This window comes from Triticum dicoccoides, chromosome 5A (assembly GCF_002162155.2).
Source record: "Triticum dicoccoides isolate Atlit2015 ecotype Zavitan chromosome 5A, WEW_v2.0, whole genome shotgun sequence".
Classification (NCBI taxonomy): Eukaryota; Viridiplantae; Streptophyta; class Magnoliopsida; order Poales; family Poaceae; genus Triticum; species Triticum dicoccoides.
In genome coordinates this window covers 274,848,790-274,859,742 of record NC_041388.1, presented here as the reverse complement: position 1 = coordinate 274,859,742, position 10,953 = coordinate 274,848,790, and positions in this window count along the sequence as shown.

Here is a 10,953-nt window from a genome sequence, read left to right as displayed (position 1 = left end):
CCTCTCCTCCTCTCTCCTGCCCCCGTGCGCACGTACGTGCACGCGCTCTCGCGCCGCCGCTGCTCGCGCGCGTGTCCACCCTTTGCTCCCCCTTGACGCGCTCACCGCGCCCGTGCCACGGCTCGACGGCGCGTGCCTCGCTCGCATCGCCGCGCTTCGCCTGCGCAGCCGCCGCACCCGCCTTTGTAGGCCCGCGCGACACCCGCCGGCCTCGCCCGCCTGCATCTGCCGGCCGCCCTGAGCCCCTCCCCGCACTGCGTGCACCAGCGCTCCGCGCCCCGCCTTCATCCACTCGCAGCGCCTCGCTGCTTGCTCGTCGCCGTCGATGCGCCCCTGTAGCGACCCGACTCGGTAAGAGTCGAAGTCTCTGTGCTTACCGTGCTAGTCCCTGGATCGACTTGCTAGCACACACAGTACTCGATGAAATAACAGAAATAACACACATCTCTTTATTACATCGATAGTCCAGGAGCAATACATTTATTACAAATTAGGGCATAAAGCCAATAAGCAAAAACTGTGGAAGCAAAGAAGTAAATGAGTCCAACTCCACGAGCAAGGTTGAGTGTAGAACATCGACCTATCGCACCTTAATACTCGTCAGATATATCTGCAACATGATAAGTTGCAGCCAAATGGGTCAGTACATTGAATGTACTGGCAAGTCACATCATAGTGAAATGAACCTACTTTTACATGCAGTTTGGCTGGTGGAAAGCTCTAAGTTTAGTTTTTTTTTGCATAAAGCTAGTTTTTCCCTATTAAAAAAGATTGTTATTCTACTACTACACATTTGCATAGGATGAGTTGGCAAATCCAACTCCATCCATCCCCAAGTTTCATTTAAAACCCAACTGTTTAATTAAAGGTGAGGAGATCTCCCGGCATTTCCACTACTAGATGCTCAAGTTGTCCGTAACCGGGGACACGGCTAATTGATTAGGTTGAAAACTCTGCAGTGGTTGTGCACTTTTCCCCACAATACTCGACCACCTCCATGATCGGAAGATCGAGACATAGCCTTTCGAAAATGTTCCCCCTTAACCCATGGATAGGCCGGTACACCTACATCATTCTACATCTGCTAGCCCATCCCAGAAGGGGTCACACTAACTACTCAACTAAGACAGAGCCCATATTGGCCTGTGGCTGCACACGTAAGCTTCTAGACATGGGAATACGATTGATCTCTTTGAGCCTGAGCGGACGGTCCACTAGTGGTGCACCACCATGGATTTCCCATGCGTGCCCCACTGTACTTCGCCACCATTCCCACAAGTTTCCGCCCAGGTACTTCATTAATTAACTTAGGTCCTATTTACTACATTGTCACTCAAACTTTACAATGGTCACTTCCCAATCCACGTCTACTTAGCATAGGCAAAAGTCTCGGAAAAACCAAATGAACATACAACACACTAAGCTACTACAGAAATATTCCAAGTGCAAAACAACATAGTCCTATGGTTCAAGGAGTGATGTGAAGTATAGTGCATACTATGCATACTAGTAAAAATATTAAAGGGGAGAATCTAGTGTGTGAAAAATTATGGTGACAAAGGTCCAGGTGATAGGGCTTTGCTACGGTGACAGCATGCAAAAGGAATCAACTTAATCGGAGCTACGGTTTGGGAGATATGGCTATTTGAAGTTTGAATTAGAATCTGAATAAATTCAAATTTGAATCTAACAGAATTTTGCAAAAACTATGCTACTGGATAGATCTAAACAATACGAAGAATTTGCCACTGATTTCATCGAGTTTGGATCTACGGTTAAAAAGTTGTGGCTACGCAAAGTTCAGGGACTAATCTGCCAATTACATGGACTAAACATAGAAAGAAATTATCGCAGACAAGTCCCTGGCCATGTGGCGGCTCGTGGCTGGCCGAGCAGTGTCCGCTGCGGAGGCTATACAGCGAACGACCGCTAAATAAGAAAAACAGCGACGGCGGCTAACTAAATAAAAACCGACGCTCGGTTTAAATAAAACCGCACGGTCTAAAGGAAACCGACCGGTAATTTTTAAAATAAAAACCACGGTTAACCGCGTACCGGTTCAACTAAAAAAAAACTAACCTAATCTAATCTAGGCCGTTGGTGTCCGATCTGACGGGCGAGGGTGGGGCGGCGGCTTACAGCGGGTGGTGGTGGCCGGCGATGAGCAGAGGACGGCGGCGCGACGTCGGGTGATGGCGGGGCAACGGCTACGGCGGTCCTCAGCATCGGGGAAGAAGACGGGGAGGTGCGGCGCGGCTTGGGCGTCCGGATGGTGGCGTCGGGGCTCCTCAGGGGCGTCGGGGTCGGCGAGGTGAAGGCGGCGACGCTCCGTGGGCTCCGGCGAGGTCGGGCGTCGTTGGGGCGTCGTCTTCGGTGGGACCTAGGCGAGAAAAAAGATGCCAACAAGATGCGCGAGTTCACGGTGGCAAGATTGATGAAGGAACAAGGGCTCGGGGTGGTTTACTGGCAGCGGAATGCTCCAGCAAGGTCCGTTCGGCCGGCGAGATCCAAGCGGCGACTGCGGGCGGTAGGGGCGGCGTGGGAAGAAGCGGGACGACGATATCGACAGAGGGGAGCCCGGGGCATTTATAGGCGAGGGGAGGGCGTGCGGGTGCCACGGATAAGCGTTATCCGCGAGGGCCTCGCCCGACGGTTGCGGGAGCGCGGCGGCGAGCTCATCCGAGCGGGGCAAGCGGGAGGTTGGGGGAGATGAGGTGGAGCGGGGCCCAACAGTCAGTGCCAGCGGTGGTAGCGAGAGAGGGTGGGCGCGGAGCGGTCGACCGGTGCGTGAGGTTTCGGGCGCTGGGGCGCTGGCCTTGGGCCAAATGGCCAACTGGGCCGGTTGGGGCGCTCATGGGCCGAACCCAGTTTCGGTCCAGGCTGCGGTGAGTGCGTGCGTGCGTGTTTTTTTTTGGAGACTAAAGTGCTCATAACTAATTCAAAAGAATTTCTAAAAACACCAAATAAATTTCTAAAATAACTACGTAATATTTAGAGCCTAATGAACATTAACTTAAGCACAAAACATTTTGAAAATAATTTTCCTAATGCAACTAATGCACTTTTTGCAAATAAATAATTACCAAACAACTCCAAAACTTAAAGTAATATTCAAAATAAAATTTCCCACTCTTTTTATATTTTGATGAAGTCATCTTATCCCCTCTCATTTTTTTTATCGGGTGGAAAACTATTATTTGAATATTTCAAAAACTCCAAAATGCAAAGAAATATGATATGCATTGAATGATTCTATTAACATCCAAATTAATAAAAATTGGGATGTTACAGCCCCGCTGCCTGCACGCCATGAGCTCGCTCTGGTCGAGCTCCGGCCTCGTCCCGCAGCCCTCGCCCTGGCTCCGCCGCGCCCACTCACTGTCGGCCCCGCGGTCGCCATCCAGCTCGCGCCGACCGTCGCCGCACCCGCTGCCGCACGCGCCGCGCCGCTCCTTCCGCGCCCGCCGTTGCAGCACCCGCCTCCGTCCGCCGCACCATCCCGCGACCACGCCGGCGTGCGCGCTCCCTGCTACTTCCCTTCCCCGCGGCTGCTGCAGCTCGCTGCGGTGGTCGCCGGGGCCCCGCTACGCCCCGCCCCGCGGCTGTCCTGGGCAAGCGCCCTGTCGGGCGGGCGGGCACCCGCTAACCCGCCCCGTTGCCTCCCCTGTGTCACTGACCGTAGGGGCCCACGCCCTTGAGAACGTTTTGAAAAAAAGAATTAAAAAATATAATAAATAATAATAAAATTAATTAATTAACTAACTAAATAATTAGCTTAATTAATTCTGTTTAAGTTAAATAATTAAGTTTAATTAAGCTAATAACTAGTTAACCTAATTAACTACTGTTAATTAGTCAAATAGTCGCTGACAGGTGTGACCCGCCTGTCAGGATGACCAGGTCAACGGTCAACTGCTGACATCATGCTGATGTCAGCATGCACTGTTCTGGATAATGTTGATTTAAATAATTAAATAAATTCTAAAAATGATTTATATCTTTTAAAATTAATATAAAATAAACCGTAGCTCGGATGGAAAAACTTTGTACACGAAAGTTGCTCAGAACAACGAGACGAATTCGGATACGCAGCCCGTTCGTCCACCACGCATCCCTAGCATAGCGAACATGCAACTTTCCCCCTCTGATTCATCTGTCCGAAAACGCGAAACACCGGGGATATTTTCCCGGATGTTTCCCCCCTTCACCGGTACCACCTCATACCGCGTTAGGGCACACCTAGCAACATTACTTGTCATGTCATGCATTGTTATGCATCTGTTTGCATTGTATTCATTGTTTCTTCCCCCTCTTCTCTCTGGTAGACTACGAGACTGACGCCGCTGCTGGTGCCCCGATCGACTACGCTGTTGACGACCCCGCTTTCCTGCCAGAGTGGTGTAGGGTGGAACCCTAAGTGAAGATCTTTCACGAATTGGAGGGGGAATCCCTAAGAATAAGATGAACACAAGAGGGAAAACACTCAATTGACTAGACCCAATCACACATATGCTAGATCCAATCACACAAAGAGAGATACAATGATTCAAAAACAACAAAGAAAAGATACAAGGTGCTAGTTCATCCCAATCCTATGAGGAATGAGGTCTTGGTGATCCTATGATGGGGATCTATCCACTAGGGATCTTCTCCATAGGAGGTCTTGATCTATCCACTAGGGATCTTATCCATAGGAGGTCTTGATCTCCAATGGAGAGGTCTCTCTCTCTCTCAAGAGGAGGAGTGGTACAAGGAGCAAAGCTCTCATATGTCTATCATATCCTTTGCTAACCCTAACAAATGGTCTAGGTACGGAATATATAGGTGGCTGGAGGTGAGGGACGAGGTGGATGAAGAGGAGGCCCAAACAATAATCACAGCCGTCCATCCTGTAGGGCCCGTGCGCACGGGGGTCCCGTGGGCACGGTACAGGCCCGTGTGCACGGGGTGCTCCGGCGCGAGCTCTTTGTGTAGCCTGTGCGCACGAGGTCTTCAAGGCCCGTGGGCACGGGGTCGCCTGGGAAGTGCAGAGTTGATCTTCGTGCACTCCTCCTTCTTCCTTGTGGCCTTGGGGCACTTCTCCTTGGCCTCCGGGAAGCTCCTTAGCTGCTTGGCGGCGGTCGCCCTCGTACCTAATGATGCACAACGTTCCGTGGTGAGGTAGCGACCAAGTCCCATAGATATTCATGTAAATCTTAAAGAGGAGCGGGTTCACCTTAAGTCCGGTAGGTCCATTTGGGGCTTGATGTGCTATGAAGGTGTACATGGAGATGAACGTAGGATGCTCCGCATCATCTCCCCTCCCTTGGGAAAGATCCGACCTCGGATCGTGATCCTCATCACCATGGAAACGGTTGTCGTGGACAGACTTGAAGTTGGACGGAGTTGAAGACATTGCGCAATCCAAGTACTCCAAGGTGTCTCCGGAGTGGTATACATGCAAAAAGAGCAAACACAAGCGACACTCGGAAATACAATGGTTAGCGCACACAAAGGTCCATCAAATAAGCAAGAGTCCGTGCGGCAAGATTATTTGTGACAAAGTGCATGAAGCTTATCAAGATTATCTATAAAGATATGCAAAGCATTCATGGGAGGAAATTCAATCATTGTGCACACATATGTGTTGCGAATATGATCAATGCAACCACAGTGCAAAATGATGTCATAGTGAGACGGTTTATCAATAGCATGAATATGGCAATGGATGCTCAATATGAATGAGTTATCATGCAATTGATGGTAGAAAATATGATCATGATGTATGAATATGCCATCAAGAAAGATCACAACAAATTTGCTAAGGAAATGCACAAGCTCACATATCATGGATGACATTGAAATAGGTGCAACAAGGCAATCATAATGTGAGTCAATCCATGCATAAGATGCAAATTTGTCATGTGTATGATATGTCCATCGAGCATGACATGGGTGAGCACAATCAACAAGTATGGAGGTGTTGGCGTACCAATGCTCGATGTCGTTGCATGAGTGGAGGTTCGAAGGTGCATCCAATAAGTCTGAGCGCTCCTCAACTTGAAGGTTCATGGGTTCCATCTCCAATGTCGGTCCTCCATCCAATAGATGTAACATGTAGACAAGAAGAAGGAAACAACAATGAAAGAGTGACCCATCCAATATGCATATTTGAGGATGGCTCAAAGGGAAGGAGTTCACCTTTAGGAGATTCTCGCAAATGTTGGTGTTGCACATCGTGTATGCCTTCACATGACCAAATTGTGTCATGACGGTATCGCCTTGTGAATCCTTCAACATGAAAGAACATGCCAAACACTTGGAAAAACAAATGAGGTTATCAGAGATGCAAAACCTATCATTCGTGTGGTAAAATACCCAACAAGTGGATGCATCATGCTCATCATAAGAAAGTAGAAGGGAGCATTTCATAGTATGGAGGCATATGATGATGCGAGGACAATCAAATACAATAGGCTCAATCAAGCAAGCATGCATCACAAGTAAAGTGTCCAAGTCTCCACGATCAATAAGCATAGATGCAACAATTGGAGGCAAGCGACAATGAACAAAATATATCATGTGAGAGGCATGAACATATACGTCATCAACCCAAGAAAGCAATGAAGAATGGAACATGGGTGATGCGACAAAGCAAGAAATCATGGGAATCAAGGTAAGCAACCTAGTATAGCGAAGATGCAACATACTAGAAAGAATCATGTCAAGTATGTCATGTGTGCAAATGGTGGGCATGAATAATGCACAAGACATATCACAAGCATGAAAGGAGGATATGAGCAAAATAGCATCAATAGCATGAGGCACATGATAAACATGGCAGTAGCAACAAGGATCTCCACGAAGCATGCAAATACACATATGAGTAACATAATTGTGAATCATGGGTAGATGCAAGCAAGGGTCACAATTGCACGGCAAAGGCATAGAAGCAAGCATAGCATGCAAAGTGAACATGGTAAAATGAGCGAGAAGCGAGAAGCGGTATATAGCCCATAGCCTTGTGAGAGCCAAGTGAAAGAGATGCGCGTAGTCGTTGCGCGAAGAGAGTGGTGGAAAGGATAGTTCACGAGATCCCAAGTCATCTTTTCTCTCAAGAGCTCGTTTTGTCAACTCTTGGGATTGAGAGGTTGACGCGTATACGTGAGTACCTACACAAAACAAAGACAAAGGAAAAATTGTGTGTGCATGGTAGATGTACACATCATCCATCATGATGCGCACATGCTTGTGTTGGTTAGCACAAAATAGCCAATGCTCAAATAAATGAGATGCGTGATACAGAAACATGTCATCCATCATGATAGGTTTGTTGTTATGTATAGCATAATGGAGACTCAAATTGTGTAATGCATCACAAGAAATATGTAGAGCATTGTTATTCATGGAATGCATAAGGTGCAAGCAATTATGAGAATCATGCAATGTATGGAATGCATCAAAATCTCCTAATATGTATGAGGAAACTATGGGGGTCTCCTCATGAGCATTAATGGAAACATCACATGGAGAATATTGACAACATTCAAAACAATGCATATTTGGAGCAATGTGATCATGGCATGGCATAGTAGATAAATTGCGCAAATCATGTAAAGGAAGCATGGCAATATCATCACATGAAAAACAAAAGCTAATGACCATCATCTCGTCATCTATGCCATAAGTGCAAATGGGATTGATTTGAATGGGGCATGCATAGTTACTATGTTGAGATTGAAAAGATGCAATATGGGAGATCTCACTCATAGCATATGACAAGGTTAATGGATTGTCAAACATGATGTGACCAAAGAATTTTCACATGATATCCTATGTAGCATAGCATCACAACTAGGCAACTCAACATTCTCATCATCATATTTATCATAAATAGGTAAGTCATGACATGAGGAAGTCGCACTAGCATGAAGCATGGGTATAGGTGTGTCAACATCATGCAAGCAATCATTCGTAAAATAGTCCACTAGTGGGACAAGAGAAGCACCATCACCTATGTTACCTTTGGAGCATCGCTCATGTGTTGTAGGTGAGGTGTCGAAGACAAAGTCGTGGTCAACTTCATCTTAATGGAACCATGTGGGGGGTGCATCTTCTTCCACCATGGCCATCATTGTCTCCATTGGAGGCATGGACTCGTCGAGGGTAGGCATGTCGTCATGTAGGAGACCTAGCACCAAAGAAGAAAACACACTAGGAGTAGAGGTTAAGTCGTTAGAAATCAAAGTGGCCTCACATGCCGTGTCAACTACCTCACTCACTAAGTGTTGTGGCTTACTCCCTCCCTCTCGGATGCTCTCACTCATATGGTTGGTGGAGTCACTCAAATGGCTCTCAACCTCACATAGGATGTGTGGCATGCTCTCAAGTGTGGGGCTAGTGGTGGTCACACTCATCCTCTCATAGGAAATGCTCTCAATGTCACGTGTGGTGGAGTCACTCATGTCACTCATGTGGTGGTGGCACTCCTCACATGGCAATTGGGGCATCTCGTCACATGTCGTTGTCAGAGAGATGTTGGTGCAAATGTCTCCATGCTCAATCATGTCGTGGTCGTAGCCGTGGATGAAGGCCGAAGATGGCACATCATCACTCTCCTCGAAGACCAAAGATAAGGTCTCATGAGTGGTCTCGTAGCTTGACTCGGAGTATGAGTCCAATATGGGAGCCGTCTTCATGTTGTTGAGGAGGTTCGTGCTCGTCGCCGTGGTCGAAGGGGATGGCCCTTGCTCGACCTTCTTGTCGCCGTCTTGTTGTTGGAGGCCCAAATGATGTGGCACCTCGTAGCTCGTCTCCATGACCGAAGGGAAATTCCCATGCTCGGCCATCTTCCTTGAGGGGCTTCCAAAGATGGAAGTGTCTTCCTCGCTCGTAGTTGGTCACCTTGTAGTTGAAGATGTTGATGTAGGCGAACTCATGGGAAGTAGGCGAAGATGTCCTACGTCCGAAGGCGAAGATGCCTTGATAGCACTTGGCGAAGATGCCGAAGAGGTTGTTGTAGCCGTAGCGTGCTCTTGGTGGTGCTTGTCTCGCGGTCTTCTCTTGTGGTCATGAAGTTTGGACTTGGCGTGAAGTAGGGCTTGTTCAGACTTGTAGGTAGGTGCATCTCGAGCATCTTCATGTTGATGGTGGCGTTGTCGCACTTGAGCTCATAGTAGATGTCGTTCGTCGTCGTCGTGCACATGTTGCTTGGAGGTGACATGCCCTTCATGACGAGATGGATCACAAACGTGATGGTGGTCGCCATGGAGATGTGGACATGGACGACTTGCGCTTGTGTCGCTTGGGCGCTCCGAAGAGGATCGATGTGCTTGCCGCTGCCTTGAAGATGACGAAGGGGAAGTAGACTTGATCAAGGCCCGAATCTCCTCCATCCTTGCATCTTGCTCCTCCTTTTGTGCGGAAAGCTTGTTGTCGATGTAGTCCCTTTTCCTCGCTTCGGAGTGGCGAATGTCAATGGAGAGGTTCTCGATGCGCTCTCGCAATCTTGATTGTGTGCCTTGCATTTGTCATTGTAGATCGAAGATTGACGCTTTGGTGATGTAGTTGTTCACGCCGTCGTTGTTGTCGAAGACCGGAGATGAAATGCCTTGCCTATCCATCACAAGGCTCGTGCAAATATGAGTGGAAGAAAGGAAAGAACTAGACCAATGTACCTTATCCAATGTTGAGGATGGATCAAAGATCACTCAATAATGTATCAAGGAACAATTGGTACCGGATCTTGTCAATTCTCACACCTACACAAATAAGGCTTATGGTGGAGCTCGGCAAGGATAGTGGCACAAAAATTTGATGCAAAATGTTAGCAAGAGTCAATAATGTTGGAAAATATTCACAAATTCGCAAGTGAAACAAGTAGACCAATAGCAATATGTGGCACATGGAAACACACACACACAGATAGATAAATGGGGTCGTGCAACCAAGGAATGAGCACAAAATGTGGAATCCACGGAAAACGCTCGTGTTGCACAACTCAAGAGAGACGCTAACACGATTGCTCAATAGGCAGATACGACACTTGTGCACAACCTATAAGATGCAAAATGTTTGAGCTTTCTATCCCAAGTATGCTATGTGTATGATGTTCCCGTTGTTCTTCTCAAGGTGATCCAAGATGATCGGATATGACAATCTTATGCGCAATGTGGTATGGTGCTGTGGCACTTGCTTACAAGCTCTTTGCTCTGTTTTCTTTTGCTTAAAAGCTTATTCTTTTTTTGTATATGGCCACTTTGCGAAATGCACAAACCAAGATAGCGATTGTGTATATGCGGGAACAAACTTGAGGCACAAGGGATGATATGATACCGATATGGTATGGTATGTATGCAAAGGGAGGTGTAGATCACTAATGTGCACAAGTAACAGTGCTGGCAATACTCAAATGGCTAGTTTCGATAGGCAAGTGACGCAAAAGGGGCTAGGGGTTATCAATGCAATTGCAAGGGGAATGTACAATGGTGTCATCGAGGTTACCGTCCTTGAAGATGGTGAGTGGTGGTGTTCTTGATGTAGATACCAAGATGATGGAGACTCGTCCCTAAGTAGCCTAAACACCTTAGGGGACGGAAAAACAGCGAAATCAAAATCTCACGGACAAAAGTCAAATGGTGGTAGCGAAGATGGCAATGTGGAAGTGGTGGTGATGGATGATGAAGAAGCAACCGTCCCTAAGTAGCCGAAACACCTTAGGAGACTCAAGTCACCACTCAAACAACCACAAATGCTAAATGGAGCAAAATGGGTTAGGTTGCGGAAGGCTATGGTGGATTTTGCGGATGGTATGGTGGAAGGCCTAGGCAAAGATGCCAAAATGTCAAAATTTTGATGGAGTCAAATGGTGATGGAACCTATCTAGGTGGATGGGGGATGTCAATAGCTACTCATCGAGCTAAAGAACGCGAAAATCGGACTCCAGATGTGGAAGTTATGGGCGAAATGGTGAAG